We start from the raw sequence: 16,857 nt of genomic DNA on the forward strand, positions 1-16,857 counted from the left end.
CTTATCCTCATAGACTTCTGCCACTTGCCCAATTTAAAAAAAAAAAAAAAAAAAAAGACACGCAGCAAATGCCAATGCTCTGAGCACCATTTGTTATCCACAGACAGTTTCTGGAAACATCCAGCATAGGGAATGCCTCTGGAGCTCAGTGTTAAGAAATGATGCAGTGTGTCCAGGAGGGTGTGTTAGCCTGGGTCTCAGAACTGGAGGCCTAGAGCGAGGAATGAGGCCCGGCTATGGGGGCTTTGCGCTCGTGCCTTCCTTGCATTAAAGCTACAACAGCATACAGATAAAGACAGCAGAGCGTTTCCTGTGAGATGCAGTCTCTGGCTGCTAGCCTCAGGCAGACCTCCGAGGCCACTCTGGGCAGTGTGGGCGTGGGCGAAGAGTTGCTGTAAAGGCTTGTGACAGTGGCATTGTCCAGGGCCATGTGCTTTGGAGAGCCACCGTCTTCATGTATCCTCCTGGGACCCATGCAAAATATAGCTTAGCTTGAGCTTCTCGATGCCCCTGGATAGGGCAGGGGGGTTCATGCATTAACATCCACGTTACACTGTACCCCAGCCAGGATTCACTCTCTCCCACGATATTCAGCCATACTGTCTAGAGTAACTCACCAGAATTGTCGATGAGCACCTCCTGATAGCATAAAAGGCACCAAGTACTGTGGTACCTTTGAATATAAATCTCCCATTGATATGTATCCAGGGAGAAATTAAAGTTCAACATAAAATCCTCCTCTCTTATAAATTAAAATTCAAATGCTAGCCTACAGCTCTGCCTTCCTGGACTTCCTCTGTGTCCACTGTCAGCTGGAAGTAGAGTGGAGACCTTCCTTCCTTCTATAGCAGCGACGGTCCATAGGAATGGCCGTTACTCTTTGGGTCCCTCCAAGGTGCACTTAATCCAACCTTGCCTCCCTCCGGGACCCCGCGTTTTCTGAAAGTTCACTTTAAGAGGCATAGGAACCATAGCTCATCAGCAGCCTGCCCCACAGAATTTAGAAACCACAAGCAAAGCCCAGGCTTCTAGTCCAAATTGAGTCCCCAGAACCCAGATCATAGTATTACGTGGCGATCACTAATGAATGGCCACACCAGAGACGTGATCGTTCAGGGAGGATGCAGGAGAAGACAGCAAACACATGAAAAAGCGAGAAGAAAATCTATAGTTCAGTCTTTACAATGTAGTTGATTGGTAGCATCTGTAGTGTTGAGAAAAAGCCACCACCAAGAGGTTAATCTTGCACGCTGCTCCCTATGTCCTGGGGGGAAACAATCCAATCTCTGCATTCTGCCTCCTCTCTCAGAGAATGACCTTTGAAATATTCATGTCTTTGTGAAAAATTCAGAAATGTAAAACAGGTGCCCTCCTGTCCACAGGCTTACTTGAGGCTCCCTTCTTCCCCGTGGCATTCATAGACCTATTTAAGATGTATCTCCATTTCCACTTCCTGTTATGCCCTGTGTTCCTAATCCCAGATATGTGGGTCCTTGTGCCACTGGGACTTCTGCTCTTCCTTCTCTGGACATTCTCCAGCTCAGGATGCCATCTGAGCTCTTCCTTTGTCTCAGCTGAGCCAACGTCCAGCTGCCGAGCACAGGCTGAGGTCTGCCCCATCACCGTTCCCCACTAACCTTGCCTGTCCGTCCTGAGATCTCTTTTGAGGTTTGCCCTAATGTTTCTCTCCTATTTCCCCCAAATCCTTTTAAAGTGGAGCCAGTAAAGTTAGAATTGTCTGCCCTGCCTTTTCCCCAGTGACATCCCTTCCCTGTCTTATGGAGGCCTCACTCGCTTTGCTATTCAGCCCAGACATTTGTTTTCTTCCCATTACTTTTCTAAATTCTATTTTTGAAAAGTCTTTCCGAAATTCTGGGTCTGTCCAAGGCGTCCATTGTTCAGATGAATGCTGCTCAGCTTTCATTCCTTGGGTTGAGTCCCTACAAGAGGTGTCTTGCCATCACCCACATTCAGCCACTGTTTTCCCGACAGCCTCTTCTCCTGTGGGGCATTCCCACCACCCCCGCCCCCAGCCCTCCCTTAGAGCGCTCTCTCTGGGCCCAACCTCAGAGCACAGGACATGTCAGAGCCCCTACCCACAGTAGCTGCTATGCTGAAATTCGCTAATTGTTCTTGAAGCATTTAACACGATCTTCTTGATTTTCCCCTTCAGATGCGTCCACATTTTCTTTTATCATCTAGTGGGACCTTTAAAGTTGTCCACAGGGACATCTCAGATTGCTTCCAGTACCGGCTCCCCATCTGCTGCTCTCAAAGGGTCCTTCCTGGAACCTTTGGTGTGAGGAATACATACAGTGTGCTCACTGAGATCTCTAAAGTCCAACTATATAGACTTGAATCCTAGCTCTGCAAGTGTCAGATTCATTCTGAAGCTACATAAGAGAATTTTTCTCACACTGACCAATTCTCCAACATTCCAACACCAGCTAGGTGTCCTACAATTCAATTCAATTCTGACACTAACTACCCAGGGTGAGCGTCAGACTCCACAGGTGTGAAGGCTCAAGCCTGCCCTCAGTTCGGATGCCAGGTGCAGGTAACTGGTCACCCGTGCTTCTGACTGACCAGTCATAAATTGAAATTTTCCACAATCCCCATCTCTGGTTTGATAATTTGCTAGAACAACACACGGAACTCAGGAAGCCACTTTGTACTTACTGGTTTATTATAAAAGAGACAAATGAACATCCAGATGAAGAGACACATGGGATGAAGGCTAGCAGGGTCCTGAGTGCCGATCCTCTGTCCCTATGGAGTAGGGGTATGCCACCTTCCCAGCACGTGGATGCATTGGCCAACTCGGAAACTCCCCAAACCCTGTGGTTTAGGGGTCCTCGGGGTGGTTTTAGTACATGGGATGATTGGTTAAATCATCAACCATTGGTGATTAACTCAATCTCCAGCCCACTGCCCTCCCTGGAGGCTGGGATGTGGGGCTGAAAGGTTCGAGTTTATAATCAAGGCTTGGTCTTTTCCTGGATCAGCCTCCATCCTGGAGATTTCTAACGGCCCACAAACAAAAGATGCTCCATCCCCTTTATCACCCAGGAATTTCCAAAGGCTTTAGGAGCTCCGTGCCAGGATCCAAGGACAAAGAACAAACACATTTCCCATTACACTACAACTACTTACCAGCTATGTGACCTTGGAGAATTGCTTAATCTCTCTATGCTTCGGTTTCCTCGTCTATAAAATGGAGATAATGGATACCTATCTCACAGGGTCGTCAGGAGGATTAAATGAGTTACTACTTAGAACAATGCCTGGCTAGCACTGACTAGTGCCACAAATGTGTTTATTAGCCATGTTATTTATTGTCCTCACATATCCTTCTGGGTGCATCTCCTTCTCTGAACTTGTAACAGTTAGGATGGCCCCTTTTTTCCCTTGTTCCACTGTCAAAAACTGTTGGTTATGTAGATTTTCGTTTCCTTCTTTTCTTTCTTTTTGATATCTGTCTACCCGGGATGCTAAGATCGTACACTTCCCGAGGAAATGGCTCAATCATTTCTCCATCATTTCTCCACTGTTGCTACCTTAAGAGACATTAGGATTCTTGAAAGCAGTCACCAAGCTGAGGCTTAGAAGCAGATAAGCTGAGTTGATCTTGGACAGATCTGTGAAGTCGCTGAAATCTGCCTTTATACAGGCCACATACTTTTTTTAAATTCTTGTATTCTCCTCGAGCTCCTTTTCTAGGCTTCTCACCACCAAGGCCGTTTCAGCTTAGGAGGAAAGGATGTGACATGTCTCTGTCTTACTTGAATGGCTCCAACACGGGTGACCCTCTCTGTCAGTCTTCTAGCCCCATCTAACTTAACACTGAAGGTTGGGGGTTTCCAGTTACTTCTTAATCAATACCCAGAGCAGGTGCTGGATGGGAATCAGGAAACGTACCACAGATGACCACGGTTTACATCGCTATCGGTGTATGTGAAAGTTGTTAAGAGAGTAGATTTTAAAAGTTCTCATCACAGAGAAAAAAATCATTTCTCTCTCTCTCTCTCTCTCTCTCTCTCTCTCTCTCTCTCCCCCCCCCCCTTTGGTATCCATAAGATGATGGGTGTTAACAAAATATATCGTGAAAATCATTTCACAATATATGTAAGCCAAGTCATTACACTGCACGCCATAAAATGACACGGGGCCGTATGTCAATTGTATCTCAATAAAACTGAAAAAAAGAACGATTCCATTTCTATGAATGGCCCAAGAGATGCCAAGTTGTGGTGCAAAAGCAAGCCGCTGGGCAACTCTCAGAGAAGGGAGCGGACTTCCCAGGTCTCACCTCAAACTGAAGACAAAGGCCCGTCTGTGCAGGCCTCGCCCGAATCAGCCTCCAGGCATGTCCAGAGGACAGACCAGTGAGGAGAGAGCCCTGGAAGGCCATGATTTCCTGCGTTTCCCTGTAGCCTGGAAGTTCAAATCGGGCCTTCTGCACCTGAGAACAAAAGACGAGGGCTCATGAATCCCATTAACCCTTTGTCTCCTGCACCCAAGTTTATCTTGGTCAAGTCACTGCCTCTTGAGCTTCCGTGACAGAAACTCAGTTCTCCCACTGCTGGGTCCGTGGTCCTGCTTCTGCACACATGACCGCTTTATTCAGCACGACTTCGTCCCTGGGACTCGCCATGCATGGCCAATACCTCCTTTCTGCCAACAGCAGAACCCCTGCTGGGGATTCCGCGAGTCCCCTGGGCTCCTCTCCTAGGGCTTACTGCTTGGGGCATTGCAGACACTTGCCAGCCAGGCAACCATCTGCGTGAGCATCCTTGTGTTTCTTCAGCGAGCAAGCACACCCTGACCACCTCCTATGTGCCAGGGCGCTGCTCTGTCCTTCACGAGGATCTCGACCCCTGGTGGCACTACACTGGCAAGACTTTTTCAATAAGACAAACGATTAAACAAAAAACAACCCAAATCTCCAGGTCCCTGTTGATGAATATGCCCTGTATTCATCAATTTACAAGCTTGGGCAAGAATTTAAAATTATGATGTCCGGTAACAAAGCCCTAACCCAGGGGGAAATGGAATTAGGCTGGGCTTATGGGAAGAGATATGGATTAAAATGAAAACATGCTTGCAATGGGATGACTTCAAACAACTAATCCCATCAACGGGACGAACAATAGGCAGCTCAAGAAGCTGGGAAGGAACCGTATGAACCAATTATTTGAAATCATCTAGCTTCCAGGAGAGGCGCAAAGATGCTAGGCAGGGAATCCCTAACACCCAGAAGCAATGATGATGTTGATTTAAAGCCTTCCCAAGCCCAGAATGTAGTTACTCTCCCTTCCTCCAGTCGTACAGGAATTCAAGTCCATTCAATTCAACCAATACTTCTTGGCAGCCGAGGGCTGGGAGTACGCCAGTGAACAAGATCACTAAGATCATTTAGCAATTGCTTTCTTAAAAAAAAATATGTATGTGAAGTTAGGTTGCTTCGTAGAGGTAAAGACACCACGTTAGAATGATGGAAAAGAAATAGTCTGACTTCGGAAGGCCTTCCCTGATCTCTCCTCCTTTTTCCTACAAGTTCATAAAAGAATGGTTGGCTCTTGCCCACGGTCTTCTAACAGCACCCCCAGAATTCCAAGCTTATTCCCTTCTTTCAGCCTTGTTGCAAACTTCGCTCCTGATGTCGTGACGTCAGCTGCCGTGGATGAGGCCCTGGCTGCAGTCACAGACCCACTCACACACTCGTCCTTTGAGCAGGTGTCCGCCTTCTTCTCTGAAGCCTTTCTGCTTCCTGGACTCCTCGGTTCCTCCAAACCCCTCCCATGAGTGAGTCCTTGGCCTGGCCTTGAGTTGTTACTAAATACCTTCTCTCTGGGTAAGAACTTTGGGGGGGATCTCACACAGAGACGGAGGCACCCTGTCCTACAGCCAGCAGGTGCTCAGACCCTGAGGAGCAGAAGGGAGGGAGGGAGGAAAGACGGAAAGAAAAGGGGTGGAGAGAGGAAGTGAGGAAGGGCACAGGAAAGTAAAGGGGAGCGAGAGGAGGTAGGAGGCGGTGGACGGGATGGAGAAGGGAGAGAACGGGGGGAGGGAAAAGGAGAAGGAAGCCAGAAGGAGGGAGAGGACCGAGCAGAAGTATAAAGAGCAGTGGGCGGGGCGGTGGGGGGAGCCATTCTGCTAAGACCCGAAAGGCATGTCCCATCCTCCACCCCCCCCCCCCCCCCCCGGCGAAGTGACATCTCTGGCATTTGGGAAGGAAGAAGTCAAAACAGGCAGGCGGCTGCAAGGAGAAACAAAGTCTCGAAGAGAGGATGGAGCAGGTGGGAAGACAAACTTGCAATGACCTCACACTTTTGTTCCAGTGAGCTCTGCCCGCCTCACTTGTGAATGTCACATCTGTGACTTTAATATTTAAAGAGTCCTAATTATTTTTAAGCTCTAACAGGCCTGGCGTTGGCTTAGACACATGCTTCTTTGCGGCCATCCATTCATGTATTCTTTCATTCACCAAGTCCTGGACGAACACTCGCCCCGGTGTGCCAGGGTCTGGTCTAGGAACGGGGACCCAATGTTGACCGAAACCCCTGCGGTCAGGGTGCTTAGGTCCCCGCGGGAGGGGTGAGAGACAGCAAACAGAGTAAGTGAGCAAGGTGGTGATTGTGCTGGGGGAAGGGAAGAAAGGACCGAAGGGCCCTTGTGAGTCCAGACAGGGTGGCCTAGAGGACTGGCTGCAGGAGAGGGACGGAGCAGACCGTTAGAGTGTCTGAGAAGGCTGTTCCAGGCAGGGGAACAGCGCTTGCAAAGGCCCCAAGGCAGGAGCACACCCGGTAGGTTTGAGGAATTGCAAGGAGCCCAAGGTGGCTGAGTCAGAGGGAGAGTGAGGGCAAGACTACGAGGAGATGCGGTCTGAAAATTATGGGGGAAGGAGGGCAGAACACAGGGTCTCCTGTGGGGCCTGCTGGGGCCTTTGACTATTCCTGTGAGTGAGCCTGGAGACGTCAGAGGCTATGGGGCAGGGGACGGCGCCGTGTGGCATAGCGTGAATGTCGCTCTGTGATGCTCACTGGCGGCAGAGTTGGGGACAGACCGCCGTTTGAACACAAGGAGGCCAGTCAGAAGACGGTGGCAGTATCGGGGCCAAGAGGTGGCAGTGGCTTGGACCTACAGAAAACCCCGGTATAAAGAAGGCGTATTTGTCTTCCCTGGGACCGGCCTCTGTCCACACGTTTTCCTCTGTGTGGCACGACTTTCTCGCTGCCACACACTTTCCCATACTTCAAGCCCTGGTGCCGATGTCACCCATTTCCCCGGAGTCTGCATAGAGGATGACCGCCCACAGCACTCTGTGTATGCCGCTCCCGGAGCCCCGAGCCTATCCTGTTGCAAGCTTTCGTTTACCTCTGCCTCCTTCTAAATTGAAAACACCTCGAGGTTAGTCAGTCGACAAACATTTATACTCAGTGGGAATAAAAAGGCAAATCAGACATTATCCCAGTCGCAATCTGGTATGGAAAAACAGCTACTCCCACACGAACCACACAGTTTGGTTCATGTCGCCAAGAGAAGAGGCCAGCAAACTGACTGGAAGCCAAACCACCATGCCCTGCGATGTGGTGTCCTTACTTGCAATGCTGTTTAGGGAGTCACAAGGCAGGTTCTCACGGGCTGCCTCCACACTTCCCCTGGCTGTCTCCCCGGGGCTCCATCCCGCCAGGATAGCTGCCCGCAGATGCTACAGTGCCGAGAGCAGGGTCCTGTCAGAGTGAGAGAAGGAGAGCCCCTGGACGATTCCAGAGGGGGCACTGCAAGATGATTAGAAGTAGCTGTGAATGTTTTGTGGTTTTTTTGTTTTTTTTTTCCATAGTACTGGTTGTTGATGCAAAGCTGTCTCCCTGGAGTCTCTTGGTGACATTTGTTACTGGACTTCTCAGTCCTTAAACAGAAATTCTGTCCTTTTCACTGAATTGCTCCTTCTTTGCTAATGTTCTGTCTCCCCCAAGTCCCAGGCAGAGCATTTGACATTTGTTATTGGTACAAGAGCATCATTTGCTGAGTGTGAACAACAACAACAAAATTTTCCCCATAGCGGGGAAATGAATGATTACCTCAGATCTCCTCACCCTTTTTCTCTTCCCTTCAGGCACAACAGCAGTCCACTGCCATGCTGGGCCCCGGCGGGGGGCTGCCCTCATCAGTTTTACACGCCAGCTCCATGGGGTCCTGTTGCAGTACTGACTAGACGTTTCCAGGGAGAGCAAAGGGTGACAGGGCATGGACTAATAGGGTGGGGTGGGGGCTTCTGTGATGTCCCTTTCACAGAGGGTGACGCCATCCTGAAGGCTGGTCCCGCCCCTCCCATCAACAGAAGTTTCCTGAGAGACTACCATGTGCCAAGCGTCCTTCTGGGTGCTGGGGGCGACGAGCAAAAGTGAAAATACCTGGTCCCTCCTCTCGGTGCTGACAGGCTAGTGGGGATGTCTAACACTGATCCATGATTCACACAGATAGGATAAATCTGCAGCTGGGTATGTTCTATGAATAAAAGACTTGTGATCCTATGAGAGTCTACGCCAAAGAAAACTGAATTGGCCAAGGGGGTCAACCATGCCTTCTTGAGGAATTACCTCTCAAGCTGCAATCTGAAAGATCAGTTGACTACGTAATGATGGGTAAGGAGAGAGTTCTAGGCAGGAGAAAGTAGGTATAGGGGTTGCCTCAGAGCAGGGAAGCCGGCAGGTACCATACCTGAAGGCAGGCTAGAGAGAGCAAGGAGAGGTCCACCAGGGAGGACCCCGCGGGACCTGGGTGCCGCGTTCACCCCGCCCCTTGTCCCTACTCCAGAGTGCCCACAAAGCAGCCTCTCAATGAGGCTGATAGAGGCTGAATGAGGCTCTGATAGAGGGAGAGTTTCTTCATCGGCCTTTCCAACATTTACCTGTTGAGTAGCAACTCTGTGCCGAAATGTAGGGGTAAGAAGATAAAAATTTCCATTCTTGTCCCTCCTGAGATCACAGTCCGGTAAGACACAGAAGTAGACGCAGGACCCTACATTACGGTAGGGTATGTGGTATAATCAAATTATGTTTAACTGCTGTAGGGTAGAGTTGGCCCGAGGGTGGTGAGTTGTGGAGAGTAGGAAATACTTGTAAGAGGAGGAAAGATGTGGGTCACTGTGGTTGACATGAGGAGGCTTGGCACCGCTCCTGGTCCACCGTGAGCAACCAGGACCCGCCAGGTTCCCCGTTCTCTCTCCTCTCCCGGCCCCCAGCCCTTCAGCCTCCAGTGCCACTGAGTGTAAATCTTTCTGGGAGAGTTGTTTCTCCATGTGGTCATACAGTACCAAGCTCCTAAACCTGCCTGCGGGGTGAATTACGAGCCGGTCTCTGGAGCCCCAGCCTCTGTTGCCCGCAGAATGAATTGTGGTGCTCCAGGCTGCTGGGCTTTTTATTTATTTATTTGTTTGCTTTAGCATATTCTAATCTGATCATTAAATTGCAATCTGCCACCCATCCCCAACCCCGACCGTCTTCAGATGGAACAGATTTTTCATAGGTAATGATACCTATAAACTTCGGGATGGCAGCCACTGGAGCAAAGTGGGGGAGGGGAGGCGGATGGGGGGAAACACATGGCCCCTGGCTTGGCCTTGGTCATGCTGCTGTTGACCTAGGCTCAGCTGGACCTATCCTGGCGGCAGCTAGAGTGGGCAGCACCTGGGGCCTTTCCTAGCCAAAGAACCATGTGCTGAGAAGGCAGACATGGGCCTCTGCACCTCGTCCTTGCATGCATAAGATCATCCCTGCTCCATACTGTGCCAGGCAATAAAGGTGTCACCTAATCCACCTTTATGGTGTTGCATGGGGAGGGATCTGCACTGATAAATCAAAGGCACAGAGGATGCCATATGGTGCCATGGAACACACGTCCCCGAGGTCATCTGTCTGATCTAGGGCCGCTCTACCCTGGAGGGACTGCCATCTGACTGCAGGACCATGACTCTGGGGAGAGTGACAGTCATCATGGTTATAACGTTGGCACCACCAGTTTGTCTAGCATTTTATATGCTGTGCTGACACATTCCTTTGGGGCCTTCCAACAGTCCCGTGAGGGCGACAGGACAGGGGTCATGAGTCCCATCTCAAAACTGAGATGCTGGGCAGTGGAGTGAGTTGCCAGGGTAGCGCTGGCCCATAGGAGGCTCCCTTCCAGTATTTACTGCGTGAATGAATGGCTTCCTACTTCCCCAAAGCCACCTCAAAGTACGTCTCCAGGTGCTTCTAGAACCTTGTCCAGGAAAAGGGTCAGGGCTAGATCCTAGGAGCCTGCAGTTCCCACGCGAAATCAGCTGGGGAGGAAATCACCACCATCCCCCACCCACAACTAATTCTCATGCACGCCAGAGTGCCCAACACTGGAGAAGGCGCTTTGAAGGTGCCAAGGCCGAGCAGACAGGAAAAGATCCGTCTCCACCTTGCTGTGGGAATGCTGGACTAGGCAGGGTTCTAAGGGTTCTGCACATAGTCCCTTCCTCGGTTTTCTCAACAAGCAGATGCAGGTGCTCATGTCCATGTGACCAAGTGGCTAAAGTGAAGCTCAGAGAGGTTGAGCAACTTTCCCAAGGGTCCCAAACTGCTAAGTGAAGATGCCAGGTTGAACTTTGGCGGCATCTGAGCCATCGACTGCATGGCCACACCACCTCTTTCTTTTTCTTCCAGAACATACAGTTTCGAAACTGCTCTCCTTGTCTATCATCCTGTCTCCCTTCCAGAGTTCAGGTGCAGGTGGGGTAGATAATACCGGATAGATATTTCTATTCCTTATTCCATAACTAGCTTGACAACTGGTTTAAGATCAAATTGCATCTCAGCGAAGAAGGTGATTTTGTGTAACTAGCGGTAAAGTGGATTGTCTAATCACATTCCTACTTGTGTCTCACGCCTCCTGGTGGGCAACCCCCTAGGGAAGAGGCTGTTCTAGCTCCTTCTATCACACAGCCTGTTATCCATGATTTCTCCATCTCATCCAGCCGTGGAGTCTCAGAGAGCACAGGAAGGGTCATCAGATGCCAGAAGATTCTGTGACAATGCAGGGCAGCATCAGACAAGCTGTGGCCCAAAGCTTTTGTGCCTGGAAGTCATCTTCGAGTGACCCTCCCTACTGATAATCTTACCTAGATTATGAGCTATCCAGAGATCTAACCCTGATCCTGACCTTACAGACATAGACCTTCCCTTACTCTAACCAGAACCATGCACATTCACCCTCACCTGGCTCCAGTCGTGACCCTCAGAATAACTTTAACCATAACCTGGATGCTAATTCAGTCGATGGCTGGTAGATCATGCATTGAGTATTTTAATATCTGTACCCCGAAAGGTCACAAATTAAGCAAGATGACTATGCTTTGAAGAATTGTCCCAAGGCCACACGTCTAAGAAATTAATCTAATTTGAAAATAAATAGGGGCACCTGGTGGGTGCCTCAGTCGGTTAAGTGTCTGCCTTCGGCTCACATCATGATCCCAGGGTCCTGGGATGGAGTCCCGCATTGGGCTCCTTGCTCAGCAGGAAGCCTGCTTCTCCCTCTGCCTGCCGTTCCCCCTGTCTGTGCTCTCTCTCTCTCTCTCTCTCTCTGACAAATAAATAAAATCTTTAAAAAATAATAAAATAAATAAAGTGCATGACATCTGAGATTCAAAAGGGGCCTCGGAAATCCCATGGCCTATTTCTTCTCTTTTCAAGCCAGACACAACCCTGTGTCATCCAGTTTGTGGGGTCTGGCCTCTGAAATAGTGGCTGCTGATAGTTTTCAACAAGAGAGAAACTTTTTTTGAACACCGGGGTTTCTGAGAACTCCTCTAGCGTGACTGCATTAAAGAGAAGGAGAACAGTATTCAGGGAACAGTGGAGATTCGAAAATTTAGGAGACCACGTGGCACAGAGAGCCCCCCACTTAAAACCTTTGTCCTGCTGCTTAGGAGCTGGGAGATCTTGAGCAAGTTATTCAGAGCCTTTTGCCTCATTATACAGCAGGGATCTCAGGGTCGCCGGGATTAACGAGACCCTCTATGCAGAGGGCGCGGCACACGCATGACACATAGCATGTGCTCCATCCATCCCACTGCCCTTGAGCCTTTGTGGTGAGCGGGATCTGACGTCACACCCAGGACAGGCTACAAAATTGGGCTATGCAGATTCTATCTCGGAGACCATGCAGGAAAAAAAAAAAATGCCCTGTTGGGGACGAAATGGGCCAACGGTGGCCCCGGAGCAGGCTTACCAAATGGGTGACGCAGAGCATCCCATCTTGAATGTGGCCTGAAGGCTGTCCCCTCTCCCTGTCCCACCTCACCTTGCCCATTAGCTCTGAGCATGCGGGAAGCATTTTGCAGAAAGAATAATAAGCAAACCCAGGATCAGCCAGATACCTGGAAGGAAGAAGAGGGGGGAGGAGCCAGGCTCGGTTTCAGTCACTGCTCACCAACTGCTCTGTATCCCCCGTGGAGTTCTTGTCAATGATTATTCAATCTCAGGCCTGACCTTTCTATTCTAAATAACACTGCAATATCAGCGCAGCCCAGCCCGCAGCTTTTGCAAGAAATTAACTGTATCTGGCTCTCACAGGAGACCCCAGAAATCCCCTCAGTAACTAAGCCCAGGCTGGCTTACAGAAAGAAAAGACCCAGCATTAGCTTCTTCTCATACACTCCTCCTAATGCCCGTCTAAATATCACAGAGCCCCCAGCTGTTTAATTCTAATAAGTACTCATCTATTCTCAAAACAGACAAATGTTAGGTCTCAGGTGGGCCCCCAGCATTCGTGCGGGAGGAAGAGAATCTGGAGAAAGAAAGGAAAGAGGAAGCTTGCAGCCAGCTTCAGATCACCAAGCCTGTCCCACAGACGCTTAAGAAGGCGGCTGATGTCCTGGTTTCCAGTTCAGCCAGAACCAGAGGGCACTCGTGAGGGAGGCCGGGTTCACAGCCGGGGAAGAGTCTGCACTGAGGGGGTCCTTCCTTCCCTCGGTGGAGCCTCGGGTTCCAGAAGGGCTTGAGACCAAGCTGATCTGCTTCACCGGGTGGAAGGCTGGGAGGACCAGTGGTTAAGGATTCAGGTTAAGGGTTCATGGTTAAGGGTTCAGGCTTTTCCTGGGAAATATTCCTGCTCTGAGCTGGCACTTGGACCTGAGTCCCAGTGGTTACCCCGCAGGCAGGAACCCCACCTATGAGAGTGAAAAGCCTAGTGCTCTGAAACCTAGCTGATTTGCAAACAAGGCGGGAGAGGGGTGGGTGGAGCCAAAGGAAGAACCCTATGACATTTTGACTTTATGTTTGAAATGGCTGGAATTAGGTCACTGAGTATGAACTCTGTCCTGGGTTTCCTTGGCCCTTAATGAATGCACAGTGGCTGGGAGTCAACGATCTGGGCTCACATCAGAGGCCCTGGGAGTCTGTGGGCCTGGAATGCCTCTTTCCCCAGGGATGCTCAGTCAGGAGCAGGTGTGGATCATGACTCAGGGGCTGGAGTCCCTCTAAGAGCTGGTTATGACCTTGAGACTCAGAGGGGAAGGCACTGCACAGTGCGGGTAGCTCCTGATATGGTGATCGTTCTGGCTCTGCAACCCACTCCCTCACCTAGGACCTCGGGTCTCTTAGTGCCGTCGGGGGACAAGAAGGGTCCTCCCAGCCACAGGCCAATAGGCCTCTGGCCATTTGAATGTTGGTTTTCTTTGTTTTTATAAAGATTTTATTTAGTTATTTGAAAGATTTATTTATTTATTTGAGCGATAGAAAGACGAAAGAAAGAAAGAAAGAAAGAAAGAAAGAAAGAAGAAAGAAAGAAAGAAAGAAAGAAAGAGAAAGAAAGAAAGAAAGAGAGAGAGAGAGAGAGAAAGAAAGAAAGAAAGAAAGAGAAAGAAAGAAAGAAAGAAAGAAAGAAAGAAAGAAAGAAAGAAAGAAAGAAAGAAAGAAAGAAAGAAAGAAAGAAAGAAAGAAGGAAAGAAAGGAGAAAGAATGAGCAGAGGCAGAGGGACAAGCAGACTCCTGGCTGAGCAGGGAGCCCAATGGGGGCTTGATCCAAGGACCCCGGGATCATGACCTGAGCTGAAGGCAGATGCTTCACCGACTGAGCCACCCACACACCCCTGAATATTGGTTTTTATCTCCAGCATGAATTAATAATGAGCTTCTATTTTAACAAAACCTAAATACCTCAGTGATGCCCCCTGCCCCAAACAGCCCCAGACACTTTATATGTTTGTGGAGGTTTAGTTAGATGCTATATGAGAGTTGGCAGGGTAGTCCACTGAAAAACCCGAAGGCCACAATTCTAAATCCATTGTTAAACCCCATGAGATCCATCTGCCTCCCTCTGTCCTGCTTGTCAGGAAGCCTGGACAGCTCCTACAGATAGGGGAAGGCAAGCTAACTTCCCCAGATTGGCTCTCTGTGGCTCTGGCAGGTTTCTTGGAAAAACTCGAGAACTAGAATATGGCTACTATCCGGCCCCTGGCTTTCGTGTCCCCGAGAATCACCTGAATGAAACTCCTGAGCTCTCGCTTCTTTTTTTTTTTTTTTTTTGTCCCGGTCAGCACTGCCATCACTTAGTTTATGAGAGTTCACTAGACACCTTCCATGTACCAGGCCTTGTGTTAAGTCCTGGGGATCGATAATGAACAAAGCCAACCAAAGCCCTCCACCTTGTGAGAACACACATTATAATAAAGGAGAGAGGCCTACACGAAATAAATAAGGAACATATTGAGAATGTTAGTGGTCAAGGCTAAAACAAAAGGCTAGCAGAGAAGGAGGAGAGCGAATGTTTGAGGCAGGCTGGAGGAACACGTGATCTTTGCTGGGATGGCCACGGAAGGCCTCTGTAAGAAGGTGACCTGTGAACAAGACTGAGAAAAGGTGAGGCAGCAAGCCATGTGGATACGTGGGGCACAAGCAAAGTAGGCAGTGACAGCATGTTCAAAGGTCCTGAGGCAGAAGCATGCCTGGTGCTTCAAGGAACAGCACAGAGGCCAGCATGCCTGGAAGGGAGGGAGAAGACGACAGCGGTGGGTGGAGGAATTAAGGGGCCCAGAGGCCATTGCCGGGACCATAGCTTCTATTTGGACAGACAGGAAGAAGCTCTGGAGGGTTTAGTTAGAGGAGCACGTATCTGGAACTCAGGTAATCTGGGGTCCAAGTCTCAGTTTTTGTTTTTTTTTAAGATTTTATTTATTTATTTGAGAGAGAGAGAAAGCACATGAGATGGGGGGAGGGTCAGAGGGAGAAACAGACTCCCCACTGAGTCCCCCGATGCGGGACTCGATCCTGGGACTCCAGGATCATGACCTGAGCCGAAGGCAGTCGCTCAACCAACTGAGCCACCCAGGTGCCCCCCAAGTCTCAGTTTTGCTCCTAGCAAAGCTCTATTACCAAGTAACTTAAATAATTCTCACCTGAAAATTACTTCCGTCAACCTTCGTTTCATCACCTGTAAAATGAGGAGTTTATACTTTTGAATTCTACTGTTTTTCCACCTCTAACGTTCTGTGATTCTAGTTAAGTTTAAAAGTAAATCAGGGGAACTCTTTGTTAGCATTGCAAGGGCCCATCTCCAGGGCCTGCCTTGGTCAGGGTTCCTCTGGAAGGGATCACAATGAGAGACCGGAAGGACGTTACTCCCTATTTCCTATTTAGTTCAGGTGCAGGGACTGATGAGAGGTATAGAAGATTGATCTACCTCTCTGTGGGGGTCTTAAATCCCACCTCCAACCTCCTTTCCCAAATGCTTATCAACCAGATCAAGGTGATCATCTTCAACACTCTGGTTTTATCGTCATTATTATCATTATTCCATCCGATTTAATTGAGCCCCTCTGACGTGCTCTGCCCAAGGAAAAGCTCAATGGAAGACAAAAAAGAAGGACAGAAGACAGGTTCTCCCTCCCTGGAGAGCTGATGGTCTTGTCAGGCAAGAACTTGTCTGGTTTAAAACAAGACAAAATGTATTCAGAGGATCCAGCTGAATAGCAGTACAAAGTGGTAAACAGTCGGTGCCTCAGGAGAGGGACAGAGCCGGAGCTACAGGGGTTCAGAGAACAGAGTGCTCTCAGGAGGCAGAGGGCCTGGGGAGACCTCTGAAGGAGGCAGGGTGACAGCCAGGCCTTCGAAGCCAGGTCAGATTTGGATGGGTGGATATTATTGCCTCCAATTTATTGGCCCAATAAAGCAGGCATTACGTAGTGGGTAAATAAAGGTAAAGCAGGTTGGCAGTTTAACGTGCGCTCACAGGCACTGAGAGTTTTGGGTTTTCATGAACTGATCAAGAACGTATTCCTACAGGTTTCATGGCCTCTCATCTTAGGACATCCTAGAAGGCCTGCCGCATCGTACACAGACGGGATGGATCGTGGCGGGAAGGTCAGGTTTGGAGATAGGAGATTCCCAGGGCCTCTCTGGGGCTATCAGGATGTCTGCTGTTTTGCCACATCCATCCGCCTGGTGTCCCTGGCGAGTCTGTGAGCATAACTTCTACAGACAAGAGTGGCGGAGGCCGGTGGGCCTTTGGCTACAGCCTGTTCCAGAATCCCTGAATCTCAGGGTTGGAAGGAAGCTCCTCGCAAGCAGAATAAACCATTCTCTCCTTGCTGCTCACTGGATACCATCCCCAACAGCACAGATGAGGGGATTTTTATACTTGTGTGTTGGAAAGAACACACCAGACTTGAAGTTGAACTTTACAAGGATGGAGACAATAGCTTCCTTGTCTCTGTCCTCTGTACCTGACCTAGGAACATACACTAGGTGTTCCATAAATATTGAACGCAAGTGATACACCAGCTCAGTTCATCTTAATAGTTTGGGGACTTTCAGGTTCCATAAAGGATCT

Source organism: Eumetopias jubatus, unplaced genomic scaffold (genome assembly GCF_037043125.1).
Source record: "Eumetopias jubatus isolate StellerSeaLion01/CBP00866 unplaced genomic scaffold, mEumJub1_p1.0 scaffold_12, whole genome shotgun sequence".
Classification (NCBI taxonomy): domain Eukaryota; kingdom Metazoa; phylum Chordata; class Mammalia; order Carnivora; family Otariidae; genus Eumetopias; species Eumetopias jubatus.